This window comes from Dromiciops gliroides, chromosome 3 (assembly GCF_019393635.1).
Source record: "Dromiciops gliroides isolate mDroGli1 chromosome 3, mDroGli1.pri, whole genome shotgun sequence".
Classification (NCBI taxonomy): Eukaryota; Metazoa; Chordata; class Mammalia; order Microbiotheria; family Microbiotheriidae; genus Dromiciops; species Dromiciops gliroides.
In genome coordinates, this window is record NC_057863.1 from 270,116,245 (window position 1) to 270,133,493 (window position 17,249).

The window sequence follows — 17,249 nt, forward strand, 5'->3', positions numbered from 1 at the left end:
TCCAAAAGGTTCTGGGTCTTCAACCTGAGCATGGATACCCATTCCTCTTCTCCACTGTGGCAAGGAAGGCAAACACTAAGTCTGTCCCACTGGCATCTGTTCTTCTCTTTTCCTCGTGACAAGCAATAATGTTTTTGTTTGTTTATATCATAAAATTATTTTATTATTTTCCAGTTACATGTAAAGATAGTTTTCTTTTCTTTTCTTTTCTTTTGTAGGGCAATGAGGGTGAAGTGACTTGCCCAGGGTCACACAGCTAGTAAGTGTCAAGTGTCTGAGGCTGGATTTGAACTCAAGTCCTCCTGAATCCAGGGCTGGTGCTTTATCCAGTATGACACCTAGCTGCCCCCTAAGGATAGTTTTCAACATTTGTTTTCATAAGATTTTTAGTTCCAAATTTTTCTCCCTCCTTTCCTTGCCTCCCCATTCCCCAAGACAGAAAGCAATGTGATATAGGTTATATATGTACAATCACATTAAACATATTTCAGCATTAGTCATGTTGTGAAAGAAGAATCAGAACACAAATGGAAAAACCTCAAAAAAGAAAAAAAATAACCAAAAAGTAGAAACAGTGTAGTTCAATCTGCATTCAGAATCCACAGTTCTTTTTTGGGGGGGGCAGGGCAATGAGGGTTAAGTGACTTGCCCAGGGTCACACAGCTAGTAAGTGTCAAGTGCCTGAAGCAGAATTTGAACTCAGGTCCTCCTGAATCCAGGGCTGGTGCTTTATCCACTGTGCCACCTAGCTGCCCCCTACAGTTCTTTTTTCTGGATGTGGAGAACATTTTCCATCATGAGTTCTTGGAATTGTCTTGGATCATTGTATTGCTGAGAACAGCTAAGTCTATAATAGTCAATCATCACACAATATTGCTGTTACTGTATACAATGTTCTCCTGGATCTGCTCATTTCACTGAACATCAGTCCATTTAAGTCTTTCCAGGTTTTTCTGAAATCTGCTTGCTCATCATTTCTTACAGCACAAGAGTATTCCCTAACATTCATAAACCACAACTTGTTCAGCCATTCCCCAATTGATGGGCATTCCCTTGATTTCCAATGCTTTGCCACCACAAAGAGAGCTGCTCTAAATCACTATTGATTAGAGAAATGCAAATTAAAACAACTCTGATGTACCACCTCACACCTATCAGATTGGCTAATATGACAAAAAAGGAAAATAATAAATGTTGGAGAAGCTGTGGAAAAATTGGAACACTAATGCATGTTGGTGGAATTGTGAACTGATCTAACCATTCTGGAGAGCAATTTGGAACTATGCCCAAACGTGTATATGGGACAGTTCATACCCTTTGACCCAGTAATACCACTACTAGGTCTGTATCCCAAAGAGACCATAGAAAAGGGAAAAGGACCCACATGTACAAAAATATTTATAGCTGCTATTTATGTGGTGGCAAGGAATTGGAAGTTATGGGGTTGCCCATCAATTGGGGAACGGATGGACAAGTTGTGGTATATGAATGTAATGGAATACTATTGTGCTATAAGAAACGATGAGCAGGAGTTCAGAGAAACCTGGAAGGACTTCCATGAACTGATGATGAGTGATATGATCGAGAACCAGAAGAACATTGTACACATTATCATCAACATTATGTGTTGATCTACTGTGATGGACTATATTCTTCTCACCAATGCAATGGTACAGAAGAGTTCCAGGGAACTCATGATGGAAGAGGATCTCCAAATCCAGGAAAAAAAAAAAAGAACTGTGGAGTATAGATGCTGAATGAACCATACTATTTCTTTTGTTTTTGGTGCTGTTGTTTTTCTATTTTGAGGTTTTTCCTCATTGCTCTGATTTTTCTCTTATAACATGACTAATGCAGAAATATTTTTAATGTTATGTGTATATATACATGTATATGTATATATGTGTGTATATACATGTATATGTATATGTGTGTGTATATATATACACACACATGTATATGTATATGTGTGTGTATATATATATATATAAAACCTATATCAGATTACCTGCTGTCTAGGGGAAGGGGGAGAGAGGGGAGGGAGGGAGAAAAATCTGAAATTGGAAAGCTTGTATAAACAAAAGTTGAGAACTATCTTTACATGTAATGGGAAAAAAATACCTTATTTACAAAAAAAAAGTTAAAAAAAAAAGCTATCCCTGTGTGGAGCTTCATTTGAAATCCCCTGCACTACATATAACTCTGCATATGTAATAAGTGTAAGTAGTGGATCCTCTGCCAATCAACTTGGACCAGAGTACAGCCCTTTCAGTGTTCCCTTTCCAGGGACACACTTGTCCAAATCTTTTCTGGTGGGGCCATGTTGCTGTTCAGTGATGAAATATTTGTATCTTTTGGATAATAGATGATGGACTAGACATATACCTCCCTGGGTGGTCCCTTGGTCCTCTAGTCAGCAGTAGACATAAGTGGCTACTTCAGAGAGGATTGGTCACTAAGCCAGGAAGAGGCAAGTGATTAGAACTTAAAGGAATCAATCTATCCTCTAAATTCATTTGCCTCATTTTGCTAATCGTATTAAGAAATTGTGGGCCTCTCCTTGGACTTCTAGTGAGAAAGCCCCACCCTAAATGGGGAACTGCTAACACATGATAGCTGGCACATGTACTGCCCTAGATGAGCTTGAGACTGGATCTCAGCTCTAGCTGCTTCTGCTTTGTTTTCTTTTTAAAAAAATTTTTTTTTAGTGAGGCAATTGGGGTTAAGTGACTTGCCCAGGGTCACACAGCTAGTAAGTGTTAAGTGTCTGAGGCCGGATTTGAACTCAGGTACTCCTGACTCCAGGGCTGGTGCTCTATCCACTGCACCACCTAGCCGACCCTTTTGTTTTCTTTCTTTCTGAGAACATGGGACCACATAGTGATCCTGGAATAGGTATTTCCAGGTTTGGGGGCAACCTTACAATTTCAAGAGGTCTAGTTTCTGGGTTCCTGCACTGGTGCAGGCTTCACTTTGGGAGAAGCTCTCTGTAGTTACTAATATGCTTTTCAGAGATGTGACCACTGGTAGGAGTATGAACCTATACTCTTACCTAGCTTTCCTGATGACACTGCAAAAACTGGATCTGAAAACATCCCTCTATCAAAGAATTACCTGCACACACAATCCAAAGTTTATGTAAAGGTTTTTATTATTTGGCACAAGGGGATATGGTCAGGAGGTTTGAACTTCAACTTCTGGGGAGGAGCAGATTTATGGCATGTTCCTCAGTCAGCTAGAGTAAAGACAATGCTTTTATATGGGGATTGGGGAAGACCTGAAACTGAAAAGTTACATCTGTTGGGGAGGGGGGCTTGAAACAGTTGGGGGCCACAAGGTTATCGTGACTACCTGGTCCTAGTCATGTAACAAGAACATCTGTGTTCCAATTAGATTCCTGCTATAAATTTCAAGGCGCTCAACTTTCTGGGCACCCATGACTGGGCTGTTTATCTGTTTGACTAAGCACTATCTGGTTAATTAACTGCTTTGCTTTTCCAATAAACCACTTTGCTATTCCAAGGGAAGAGTACTCTCTAATTGACCCCAGCAAGTTGATCAACTCAGAGTGTCCTCCTCTTCATGGTCGAAGTATCCCCTAATTGGACCCAGCCCTACTAGGCTGCCACTACACATGATAAGGTGGACTTTGAGGGAGAATTCAGAGCTAAGATAACAGTAACAGCTAATATTTGCATAGACTTACTATGTTGCCTGGCATTGTGTTAAGCACTTTATTTATCTCATCTGATCCTCACAACCCTGGGAGGTAGGTGCTATTATTACCCCCCTTTACAGATGAGGAAACTAAGGCAAATAGAGGTTAAGTGGCCACATTCAGGGTAGCCCAGCCAATGTCTGAGAGTTTGAACTTGCTTTAGACCTGGCATCCACTGCTTTACCTATAAGAATGGGAAATGCTAGTTCAGCGGAGCCAAATAATGTTGCCTATTTTAAGCATCAACGTTCTGGTTAGATATATATTACAGTGACAGCAGGAGCTTTGGGGTTAAGAATTTTTGCGTGGAGCTGTTCCCTATCTGGAATTCCCTCTCATTACATCTCTACCTCCCGGCTTCCTTCAAGTCTCAGATAATATTTCACCTTCAGCAAAAAGCCCTTCCTTCTCAGATTACCTCCAGTTTATCCTCTATCTATCTTGTTTGTACATAGTTGTTAGCAGGTTGTTTCTTCTCCTTGCCCCACCTCCTCCACTCTTATTAGCTCAACATAAGCAGGGACCTTTTTTTTTTGGCCTCTCTTTGTATTTCCAGTACTTAGCACACAGCAGGAAATAAACGTAGGTGCTTAATAAATGCTTGTTGATTTCACTTGACTATCTACTTAAATTATGAACCATTATACTCCCCTTTTGGATATAACACTAATTGACACTTCAAATGATTTCCCCATGAAGACCGAAGACAGGGGAGTCTAGTCTGAATAAATCAATCAGGCTCTTAATCCCTTCCCCCTCAAAAACCAGGAGCCCCTACAGACAAGCTCAGCTCAGGGAGGCCCAAGTGGTCAGTGCCTCCCAGGCCTAGGCCTCAACTGTCAGGAGGCACAAACGGTGGCTTGTTTTTTACTTCGGGGTGTCTCTGGTTCAGCTGCAGTGGAGAGAGCGGCTCACCCCTGCAACCCTGAAGCGCAGGGCTCCAGCCTCCACCCCTTCCTCCCCTCGCGCGCACCCCGGTAGTCTTTCATGTAAAATACCTGCTCCCCACCCCTCCTCCTCCCCGGGTTCCAGACTCCCCTTCCCCCGCCTCTCCTCCCAAGCAGCTGCCCCGCCCCAGCCGCCTGCTGGGCTGAGGACCCCTTCCCTTTCCGCGGCACCCCCCCCCCCACCCGCTTGCGGGTTTACAGCTCTTTTCCCTATCCCTCACTAGTGCGCCTGGGACGCCTCTCAGACAGCCGCACCCCAACTCCTGCCCTGCCGCCAGGCTGCGGACCCCCCTCCCCAGGCTCCCGCGCCCCCACCCCCTGCTGGTTTCCGGCCCTTCTCCCTAGCCCTCGCGAGCTCGGCCCCAGCCGCCTCTCTCCCGCAGCCTCCAGGCCCCCTGCGGAACACGCGGGCGCCCCGCCCCGCCCCCCGCAGCAGCTTTCCGCGTCGGGATTGGTCGTACGCCGCCTCTGCGCTCAGCTTTCCTTCCCTTTCCCACCTAGCCACGGGCTGTCGTGGAGTTGGGAAAGAGGAAGAGAAGGAGGAGGCGAAAAAATTGCTGGGGCCCCCACCGGCACTTTGAGCGACAGAGGCTGACCGGAAGGGGTGGTGGAGGGAGAGGAGGAGGAGAGTAAGTTGCCCCGCAGGAACAGCGCGCTTTCGGGAAGACTTCGGGTAGGTTTGTTGAATAGGAAAAGCTTCTCGGGGCTGCGAGGTTGGGGGTGGGGGGAGAGAAACATTAGCTCTTAGAGGAAGGGGGCGCTCGCGCCGCCGCCCCACCGGCCGACTCCTTCGGAGCGCGCGCCCCGCCTGCGGCCGTTTTCTCAGGAGCGGCCCCTCCCCCCGCTTCCGGCTTACGCGGGCGGGGAGGGGGGCGGAAGCGCTTCCACTTCCTCTTCTTTTATTCCCTCTTCCCCTCCTCCCCTATCTGCGGGGGGGGGGGGGGGGGCTGGGGTGTCTATCCTGGCTCTGGATTTTCGCGGCCTTCCCCATTTCTCCCCTCCAGACTCATCCGCCCAGCCGGGCCCTCTGTTATCTGTGCGGCCTGCACGGGGGGCGCTCGGCCCGGATCCCGGCGGGGTGAGGCGATCCAGGCTACTGCCCGAGATTGTCCGACCGCTCCGGGTCCCCGCGGTCAGTGTTGTTTCCACTTACTGGGGGGTCGGCTGCCAACAAGGGCTTGGATGGGCCTTTGTTGGCAGTCTCTTGGGGGGGTGGTGGCATATTTTAGGGTAACGCCCCCTCGAGACCCCGGGCCGGGAGAAGCATCCTATGACGTTATTTGCCCTGAAAAGCTTCGCCCAACCCAATTTGGTGCAGATGGAGGCATCGGGCCGCCTTCTTGTCGTACACCCTCGTCACCGAGACCACGAATTTGCTTTATGGACCAGGCTGGAAAGATTTCCATTTCAAGTGTTCCTGAGGACCCTGAGAGAGATGGAAGGGGGAGGAAGGTGTGACCTCTAAACACCCCTGGCAAAAGGACTCTCTAGCAGGTTTCCAGAGGGAAGCCGCACACATGCTACTTTGTATTTCCTGACTATCTTAGTTGCAAACCAGCTTTTATTCCTTCTCATATTGCTTCTGAGATTTGTTCTGTACTCTCTTCCTTTTACTCCTGTAGGAAAATTGTTATGTTAGTATTCACGAGGACCTGTAATGCCATTTGAGTTCGTTCATAATGAAGAATCAGGTAAAATTGCTTGGAGAATGAGAAGCAAAATGTGTTTTTAGATTACCACCCTTTGTGCTCACTCATACAGTAGGGGCTTAAGCGTTTATATGTTTAATTTAGAGCTTTTCTTAGGTATGAAGGGAACTATTTTAAAATGAGCTGCAAGAAGTTGATGGCTTCTGGAAAAGTTGAACAGAATTGCAGGGAAAAACCTCCGGTTTTGAACTCATATCACTTTGAAAACAGGTGTTTATAAGTAAAGTGCCACATTGCATTTTTTTTAAAAATTGGCTTTGAGTGTCCGTGCTGGCAGCCGTTTCAAGCATAAACACTTGACTTTTAAATGGTTGGTTTAAACCAAGTTGACAGGTTGGCTTATTAAGGTCTCAATAAATCTAAACAGCAACACCTAAATAACAGATTTCTATGTAAGAACTAGTATTCAACGATAAAATTTGTCATGTTACAAGCTGATGACTCTTTTAAAGGAAGATTTTTGTTATTTCCTTTTATCCTGTATACAGGGTGTCTTCTTGCAGCTTCAAGCTGCACAAAGACTTTTGAGATATCCTGCATATTTTATTTGTTTATACATCGTTTGCATTTTTTCCCCTTTCCGATTTTAGATTAAGCTCCTTAAGGGCTCAGTTTTTGCTTTTATATTCCCAGGTGCTTAGTCATGCACATAATAGGGCTAATAAATGCTAGCTGTGGATAGTAATGGCTACGTTAGTTTAATTTCACAGCTTTCTTTGAACGTGCCTTAGGTTTAGCTTGAGTATGAGGTTTTGTATACAGTACTTGGCAGGGTTATGAACTAAGTAGGATGTCAGTGAGGGAAAGTAAGAACAGAGTCATTTTATTTTTTCAGTTTCCAATAATAATGATTTGAAAGGTCTCACAAACCACTGTGATTTGGATAAGTCACTCTCTGGGTCTCACTACCTCATCCTTAAAGTGAAGGGTTGGTGGAGATTGCCTCTAATGCCCCTTCCAGCTCTTAACTATGATTATATAATCCTATTAAAATAACCTCTATAAATGCTCCAGAAAACAATGACATTTCTTTTTTGATTCAAGGTAATTTCATATATGTGTATCCTTATGTATGTACATATATTTATACATACAAATGTACAAACGTGTGTATAGTCTCTTGGGAAGTACTAATGGAAGTTAATATTCTTTGTTTTGTCCTAAATCAAAAGCTTACTGTTTTCTTTGATAAATAATACAACTGAATTCTCAAAGTAGTAGTTTATAAGCCAGGTGCAAGTGATAGTACAATATTTAGGTCATCAGCCCAACCCCTTTAACCAAGCTGTGTTCTTTGTGGCATGTTCCTTTGAAGGAGGTTGGGAAGCTTACACCTATCTCTAGCCCAGCTTAGTGGAGAGAAGAAACTTTTAAGGAGTAAACTAGTAGTCTGCATTCAGATAATTGAGAACTGATTATATTCCTAAAGTGATTTAAATGAAAGATTACTTGGACCTTGCTATATTGTGCCTTTCCTGATTCTCCCTTATAATTAACTTGAATTTGTTTTGTATATTCTTTTGTCTACATATCCATATATACTTATGTAATTTTGTATATACTGATGTCTTTTCCTTCTTGAAGATAGGAACTGTTTCATTTTTGTCTTTGTATCCTATCCCCAGGGCTTTTCTCAGTTCCTGGTGCACAGTAGGCTTATTAATAAAGGCTCGTTATCAGGAAAAACAAAAACAAAACAAGACAAAAACTTAAGGCTTGTTAATTGATAAAATATTGTTTTAACTCTGTGAGACAGTTATGACTTTTTAGTACTACATTTTTTCAATGAGATCTAAAATACATGCCTTTTTTTTTTTTTTTTTTGGTGAGGCAATTGGGGTTAAGTGACTTGCCCAGGGTCACACAGCTAGTAAGTGTTAAGTGTCTGAGGCCGGGTTTGAACTCAGGTACTCCTGAATCCAGGGCTGGTGCTCTGTCCATTGTGCCACCTAGCTGCCCCTAAAATACATAAGTCTTTAACAGGCTGTGTTGCAGTGTCCTCAGTTTAAGTTTTGCTGAATCTGATCTCTTCCATGTTTATTTCATTTTCTTCATCAGTTCAAATCACAAACCATCCATACCTTCTCATGCAATGAAATTCTTGTACATGTTCTAAAAATTCTTCAGAGAAGATCTATTCAATGGGACTGGAAACTTTCTAGGCCTTGTTACATTTTGTGGGCTTCTGTTCAGTTCTTCAGGCTGTCCATCCCTAGCTCTTGCCCCACACCACTGGCTCACCTCTTTTAACTGGCATGTATTTTCTTGATATTAAGCAATCAGGTGATTCAGTGGAGAGAACTTTGGACTTGGAGTCAGAAATGAAGTACCTGAATTGGAATCCTACCTTAGCCACTCACTGTGTGACCCTGGGCAAGTCACTTAATTTCTCAGACTGTTTCCTCATCTGTAAAGTGAAGATAATGATAGTATTCACCTCCCAAGGAACAAATGAGATAACATGTAAAGTGCTTTGCAAACCTTAAAGGACTGTGTAAATGCTAGCTTGTTATAATGTATCTTATTGAAAATATGCCATAACCTACTTGTATTCCTCAAGCAGCTTTCCTTTGCCCTTTGGAAATGTTGGTTTGCCAAGGTTCTTTTTTTTGTTTTTTTGTTTTTGTATTTTGTGGGGCAATGGGGGTTAAGTGACTTACCCAGGGTCACACAGCTAGTAAGTGTCTGAGGCCAGATTTGAACTCAGGTTTTCCTGAATCCAGGGCCGGTGCTTTATCCACTGTGACACCTAGCTGCCCCCTTGCCAAGATTCTTAATCTCCAGCATTCCAGGGATAATAACATTTATATTTAAAGTGATCTGTTTTTTTCTTGGCAAAAAGATGAGGATTGTTAAAAAAAGAATTGCTTAATTTCTCAACAGTGATTTACTGTCTTCCTTCTTTTCTGAGTTAGGGATCATAGGGCTTGTCATAGATATATGTACTGACATATATCTAATTTGGTGTACTGGCTATCTACCTTTAAAATTTGGATGGCAGGTGGTTTTTAATCTATCTAGAAGTCATGTGAAAAACTTCCCCATACATTAGGAAATCTTCCAGATACTTTTGTTTTGAGATTTTGTGCTAATAAACTTTAGGGACATTATTATTGGCCTTCTTAATCAATCAGGACCTTAAGAGTTTTAGTTCAACCCTCTTATTTTTTCCCCCAACCCTCTCATTTTTTCAGATGGAGAAACTGAGGCCCAGAGGAAGTGAAATGACTTGCCCAAGGTCACACAGTTGTAAATGACAAAGCCCAGATTTGATTCTTTCTCTCTTTGTGCTGTACCACACTACTACAGTAAAAATATGTAAGAAGCTTAGCATTATTACATTTAAAAATCTTTATATAATAGTTTAGTTTATAGCTCATGATTTTTCATTTAAGTCAGATATTTTAAGCTTGTGCTCCTTGCTTAACTTTGTTTTGGTTAATGTGATTAAATCTGCAGGAAAGTAGTTGAGAGATTAATTTGAAAAATGCTTTTGTCCAAGACAGTTAAAGGATCTCTTAAATCTAAATAGTTTATGTTAAAACTTTTAAAATAGGGGCAGCTAGATGGTGTAGTGGGTAGAGCACCGGCCCTGGAGTCAGGAGTACCTGAGTTCAAATCCAGCCTCAGACACTTAACACTTACTAGCTGTGTGACCCTGGGCAAGTCACTTAACCCCAATTGCCTCACTAAAAAAAGAAAACACAAAAAAACCCAACTAACTTTTAAAATGTATAATTTGTGGTATACCTTTTTTTTATAAAAATTATTCTTTTTGTGGGTCAGTGAGGGTTAAGTTGATGTGCCCAGGGTCATACAAGCTATTAAGGGTCAAATGTCTGAGACCACATTTGAACTCAGGTCCTCCTAAATCCAGGGCCAGTGCTTTATCCACTTCACCACCCAGCTGCCCCTATAGCTTTTTTTTTTTTTTAAGTGAGGCAATTGGGGTTAAGTGACTTGCCCAGGGTCACACAGCTAGTAAGTGTTAAGTGTCTGAGGCCGGATTTGAACTCAGGTACTCCTGAATCCAGGGCCGGTGCTCTATCCACTGTGCCACCTAGCTGCCCCCCCTATAGCTTTTAATATTAAAAAATATATATTTACACAGTGTCATTAGAAGTTAAGAGTTTTATGTCTAACTTAAGAAATAAAACAGCTTTTTAGAATATCCTCTGGTAGATTTGAACAAAATTAACTATATGCTTTCATTCTAGGCTTTATTTTTCCATAAAATGTAACTGTGTCTATTCTCCAAATGGCAAACATTGTTTGGCACAGTGACTCTCCATGCTTTTGGTAAATACTTCTCAACTGTTGTTAATGAAGAAAACTTTGTGAGTAAAGCCCTTTTTTTGGGGGGGGGGTGACTTGCCCAGGGTCACACAGCTAGTAATTGTCAAGTGTCTGATGTAGGATTTGAACTCAGGTCCTCCTGAATCCAGAGCTGGTGCTCTATCCACTGCACCACCTAGCTGCCCCAGTAAGGTCCATTTTTACAGTGACCTTGCTCTTGTCTGAACTGGAGTGGCTTTTCCTTTGTTTTGATTATGTAGATATGAGATGGTACCTTTTAAGATTTTTCTAGTTTTTCTTTTTTCATTCCATTAATATGAATCTTTGCAACAGTTTTTTTTCCTCAGTGGTACTGCTTTATAATTTGTGAAAAGAATATAATTCAATGTCAGGATGAAAAGATGAGCCCCTCAGGGAAGAAGTTGATTTCATTATATAATATTTTGATATATTAGCTATTGTAGTAGCTAGAAAGGGGACACAGTTTTACATTACATAATATAGCTTGGTATCTGGTGACCAAATAGGTCACCTTGTTGTGGTATGTTATGACCCACTTCATAAAAAATAATTAGCATTCTACTCTACTTGTAAAATTGCATTTCAGTTTATAAAAGATAATTTCCTGAAAAGCTGTGACTACATGGAATTTTTGGCTCTCAAAATTCCCCTAAGTAGATGAAGGGAGTTTACCTAGGGAGCCTGTAATGAATTCTTTTTTTTTTAAATTAAAAAAACCCCTCAGTTTATAAGGTTTTAATTATATCAGTCGAGTATTCTACTTTTTCCCTTCTTTAGAATCAGAAAAAATTTTAGATGAAAAGGATTGTATGTAGCAGTTTAATAACTCCCCCCCCCTTTTCTTTTTACATCAGCCATTTTGAGATATGTCCTCTCCCCTCCAATCAGTGAGCCTTCCCATGAAACAAAGAAAAGCAGTTAGGGGCAGCTAGGTGGCACAGTGGATAAAGCACTGGCTCTGGATTCAGGAGGACCTGAGTTCAAATGTGGTCTCAGACATTTGACCCTTAAAAGCTGCGTGACTCTGAGCAAGTCACTTCATTCCGCCCCCCCCCCCCCCAAAAAAAAAGCTGTTAGGCAAAACCGATACAGCTACATCTAATATTTTATGCAACATTTATACCCATGGTACCCTAATCCAAAGCAAGAGAAAGGCATTTATGGCTTGTTCAGTCACTTTATATGACTCAAGTTGTTTAAGGTACCTATTTCTTATTTTGTATATTTTATATTTTTGTAGGGTAATTTTTTGTTAAAAATTGTCTTGTAACATCCCAATTTGAAACCCTACAAATTCTTATCTGTAGTCATTTAGCCACGGCTCTTCTTAGCTGCCAATCTCTTGTCTCTCTCTTCAGCAATTGTAAGGTGGATTCCCTTTCCTTGGGGAAAAGAGATCCAAGGCTTCTTATCTTTGCCAATAACAAAAACGTTTGAGAGCCTAGTGGCAAAACTATTGCCATTGGCATCTTTTACATGGACAACATCAAAAGACCCAGGATGGTTCGCCCTGTTGGTGATCACACCAATTCGACCCAAGTTAGCTCCACCAGTCACCATACATAGGTTACCAGTATCAAACTTGATGAAATTAGTGATCTTGCCAGCTTCTAAATCAATCTGAACTCTATCATTGTCTTTGATGAGAGGATCTGGGTAATAGATAGTATGGGTGTCATGGATTACCCAGATTCCCATTTTTACAAGTGAGGAACCAGTCCCAGGAAGACCCAGACCTTGACTCTTTTCCAAGGTCATTTAGAAGGTTAATGGTATAGCTAGGACCAGAATTCTGTTTTTGTGATTCTTAGTCCCAGAGCTTTCTCCTGTACCATGCCAATATAAATATCATGTATGTTTGCATTTTAAAGCTGGGAACCAGCATTTATTAAGGGAGATGTGGATGGCACTGCGGTAAACACTAGAGATACATAGAAAAGCAAAAACAATCCTTACCCTCAAGCTCACAGTCTTATGGGGGGGAACAACATGAAAGTACCTAGGTACTAATTATAATCTTGTATTATTTATATATATATATATATATATATATACACACACACACACATATATATACGTATATATATGTATATTATATATCTTATGTTCATATGCAGGCATACACATAGTTGTATAATTTGTGTATATGTGTGTGTGTATATATGCATATAAAACTGTATATATACACAACTAAGGTATTTAACTTTGCATATATGTATATATACTTAGTAGATGGATGGTATTCTGAGGGATAGATAATAGCAGGTTGGGTGGGTAAATGGGGGCTGGGAAAGACCTCTTCAGAAGATGTGGTTTGTCATATCAAATTTAATTTAAGCATAGTTAAAAATCACCCAAAAGAAGGAAAATAGATGAATTCATAAAGGAGAAGAAATAAAAAGTATCATCAGAACCTAATATAAGCATAAAGAGCAATTAACACTTATGCTACACAAATTATTCTCAAATACAGAATTAAGAGAAAAAGCATTCTACAAACTCGTATTTAAAATTTTTTAAAAGATAATATTTTTATTGCTATATTTTGTTTTTACATTTCTTTCCCCTTTAATCCCTCCCATCTCAGAGATCTATGACTTACAAAAAAAGAAGAGAAATTCAGTAAAAACAATCAACACATCAAAAAAATCTGATATTATATGCAGTGTTCCCCCTCTCCTCCCCTTTCTGCAAAAGAGCCAGTACAAAATATCTTTTTATATCTTTTCTTGGAGGCCAAACTTGGTCTTTAAAGTTTTGCAACATTCAGTTTCAGTTGTTTTGTGGCTGTTTAAATGTGTATATTGTTTTTCTTGACCCAGTTCATGTTACATCTAGTTCTTTGTGTGTGTGTGTGTGTGTGTGTGTGTGTGTGTGTGTTCGTGCGTGTGGGGCAATTGGGGTTAAGTGACTTGCCCAGGGTCACATGAGTAGTAAGTGTCAAGTGTCTGAGTCTTTGAACTCAGGTCCTCCTGAATCCAGGGCCAGTGCTTCTTTCACTGTACCACCTAGATGCCCCCACATCTAGTTCTTATATTTTTCTCTGTATTCATTATGATTATCAATTCTTACAACAGGTAATGATCTACTACATTCATGTACTACATTTTTCTCAGTTTTTCCCCAATCAATGAGCATCTACTTTGTTTCCCGTTCTTTGTTAATAAAAAAAAGAATGCCACTATAAATATTTTGTGTATATGAAGCCTTTCTTTTTGTCTTTGAGTTGTTCTTGAGGGTATATGCCTGTCAATGGGATGTCTGGGTCAAAGGATGTGAATATTTGTCACTTTTTAATTTTTTACATAATTCTAAATTGCTTTCCAGAATAGTTATACCAATTCACAGCTTCACCACCAATACATTAGTATACCTGTCTTTCCACAGCCCCAGCAAATTTTGACTCTTCCCATCTTATATTATTAGCCAATTTGCTGTGTCTAAGGTAAAACTTCATGGTTGTTTTAATCTGCATTTATCTTAGTATTAATGATTCAGAACATGCTTTTCATATATATATATATATTTTTTTTTTTGAGGCAATTGGGATTAAGTGACTTACCCAGAGTCACACAGTTGCTAAGTGTCTGAGGCCAGATTTGAACTGAGTTCTATCCACTGTACAACCGACTTGCCCCCTTTTCATATGGTTGTAAATAGTTTGCAGTTCTTTTGAGAACTGTTTATATCTTTTGATCGTTTATCTATTGGGAAATAGCTTTTGGCTTTATAGATTTCTTTTTACATATCTTGTATGTTAAACACATCAGATGTTTGATACTAATGTTTTTCCCCAAATGATTGCTTCCCTTATTTTCGATGCATTAATTTTGTTTGTGCAAAGGCCTTTGTTTCATTCATTTAGAATGATCTCATTTATCTTTTGTACTTACCTATATCCATTGTTTTGGTTAGGAATTTATCTCTTCTTGGTTAACTGTGAAAGGTACATAATCTGCTTCTCTTCAAATTTTTTAAAATTGTATGATCTTCAATATTGAAGTTACATCTATTTTGTGGCATATTATGTAATAAATTGGTCTAATCCTAATTTTTGCAAACTTGCTTTTTAGTTTTGCTATCAGAGGATCCACTACCCTTCTATACCATCTCTCTCATTTTCCTATAGTTCTTCTTGTTGAAAAACCAAAGGAATTTTTTTGTATCCTTTGTTGTTTGCCCTTGGATTTGATTAGGTAATGTCACATTCTCCTCTGTCCTTCAGTTCTGCTCTCTTAATTTATTCAGCCTCCCTTTGTCCCACAAAATAAATTTATTCACTTGTAGGAGGTTGTGTATGGAGTTTAGATAATAGAGTTTCAGGCCTTCCCCTTATCTTTTCCTATTTCTTTTAATTTTCATTTTATCTTTTTATTTATTTTTTGGGGGGTGGGGCAATGAGGGTTAAGTGACTTGCCCAGGGTCACACAGCTAGTGTCAAGTGTCTGAGGCGGAATTTGAACTCAGTCCTCCTGAATCCAGGGCTGTGCTTTATCCACTGCACCACCTAGCTGCCCCCATTTTAATTTCATCTTTATCGTCTTGTATGCTCTACTTAAAAAAGAAACCAACATAATGATCTTTTTTCTTTCTTTCTTTCTTTCTTTCTTTCTTTCTTTCTTTCTTTCTTTCTTTCTTTCTTTCTTTCTTTCTTTCTTTCTTTCTTTCTTGCTTTCTTTCTTTCTTTCTTTCTTTCCTTCCTTCCTTCCTTCCTTCCTTCCTTCCTTCCTTCCTTCCTTCCTTCCTTCCTTCCTTCCTTCCTTCCTTCCTTCCTTCCTTCCTTCCTTCCTTCTTTCTTTCTTTCTTTCTTTCTTTCTTTCTTTCTTTCTTTCTTTCTTTCTTTAAGTGAGTCATTTGGGGTTAAGTGACTTGCCCAGGGTCACACAGCTAGTAAGTGTTAAGTGTCTGAGGCCGGATTTTAACTCAGGTACTCTAGCTGCCCCTTAATGGTCTCTTTTTTAAACTCCATAGGCTTTGATTTTCCAAAAAATATTCTTTGGAGATAGAATAACTTATTTCATTATTCATTATTTATTTCGTTGTAGTTGAATATGTTTAATGATTAGGGCCTGGGATAACTCAGAGGAAATGGGGGGGGGGGGAGTTAAGTCCATTAGGTGTGGCTACTACTTGAGCTGCAGAGTTAACACCTATATCTCTTTTTTTTTGGGGGGGTGGGGGCGAGGCAATTGGAATTAAGTGACTTGCCTGGGGTCACACAGCTAGTAAATGTCAGGTGTCTGAGGCGGAATTTGAACTCAGGTCCTCCTGAATCCAAGGCCCGTGCTCTATCCACTGTGCCACCTAGCTGCCCCCAGAATTAACTCCTTAAGTCAGGACCACCACCCCTCATTCTAGCTCCTTCCCCCCCACCCTGCAAAGGAACTTTCCATTGTCAGGTTATCACCCCATCTATCCACTATGAAAGCTTTTGCCTTTCTTCCGTTCTAAGCCATCTCCTTCCCTTGAGGGAAGTCTTTGACTTCTCTCTTGGTCACTTTCTCTAGGGCCCAAATAAAAGACCATTTTATTGTTCAAGAGTTGTGATTCTTTACAGAGGAATGCCTAAGTATTCCCCACCACCTATTTTCCCCATGACATTTACCTTTTTAATATTTCTGTTGTTTGAGGTGTTTTCAAGTCAAATATCCTTTTCTAGGAATGCCTCACATGCCTGTCCTTTATTGCATGTCCTTCATTTTTCATCCATCAGTTAGGCTTAGGTTTTCTGAATGTATCACTTTGCATATCATTGACCATCTTTGCTTTTTGAACTATATTCATTCCCCACTTTGGTCTCTGATAGATACATTAATAGTTTTATTCAAATTTAATTTATATTTGAAAATCTTTAGGCTGGTTGAAAAATTCTTTGTTATTGGAATTGTTTGTCCTTGAAAATTTAATCTCACTTTGTTTTTGAAGTACAGTCTGGATTCTTTTGATGATACTTTTTCTGTATTCACAAATTCTGGGCAGTTTTCTTCTATTACTGTATTATGTAATGTTCAAGTTTTTCAATTTATCATGTTTTTCTGGAGATTTAAGATACTTTAAGTTGTCTTTGCCCGTTCTGTCTTCAGGGTCAGTGGCTTTTTCTTATGTAGAAATTTGGGCATTCTTTTAATGATACTGTTTTTTGCTTCTCTTTTATCTTTTATATCAATTTTCTCTTTTGCTTTTTTTTTGGGGGGGGGGTGAGACAATTGGGGTTAAGTGATTTGCCCAGGGTCACACAGCTAGGAAGTGTCAAGCGTCTGAGGCCGGATTTGAACTCAGGTCCTCCTGAATCCATGGCTGGTCCTCTATCCACTGCAACACCTAGCTGCCCCTCTTTTGCTTCTTTGGAGAGTGTTACGGGGGAAATAGTGTGGGTGTTTGGGGTAGGGGTCCTTAGGAATTCCTTTTTAAAGAAATAACACCCTCTTGCACACAAATCCAGTTAGAATAAAATAATAGTTTATTTGGGCACTAGGGAAAGGAAAGTCCTTGGACCCTCTTCTCATGGGGAGAAGGCATGGCACAGAGACATGGCTCTCTGAGGATCAATGGTAGTTT

General features: G+C 40.4%; 1 protein-coding gene across 4 annotated transcripts in view; it reads left to right on the forward strand.

The window, feature by feature from the left end:
• The first annotated feature begins 5,110 nt into the window (after window positions 1–5,110).
• Window positions 5,111–17,249, forward strand: part of TMEM50B (transmembrane protein 50B) — a 38,271-nt gene continuing 26,132 nt past the window's right edge. The window contains exons 1-3 of one of the 4 annotated variants that reach the window (XM_043997768.1): window positions 5,112–5,338; window positions 6,288–6,356; window positions 9,569–9,692. The gene's annotated coding sequence lies outside the window, so the exon portion shown is untranslated. Of the gene's footprint in view, window positions 5,339–6,287; window positions 6,357–9,568; window positions 9,693–17,249 lie in introns of all 4 variants that reach the window. The other 3 variants (XM_043997769.1, XM_043997767.1, XM_043997766.1) reach the window with 3 other exon arrangements.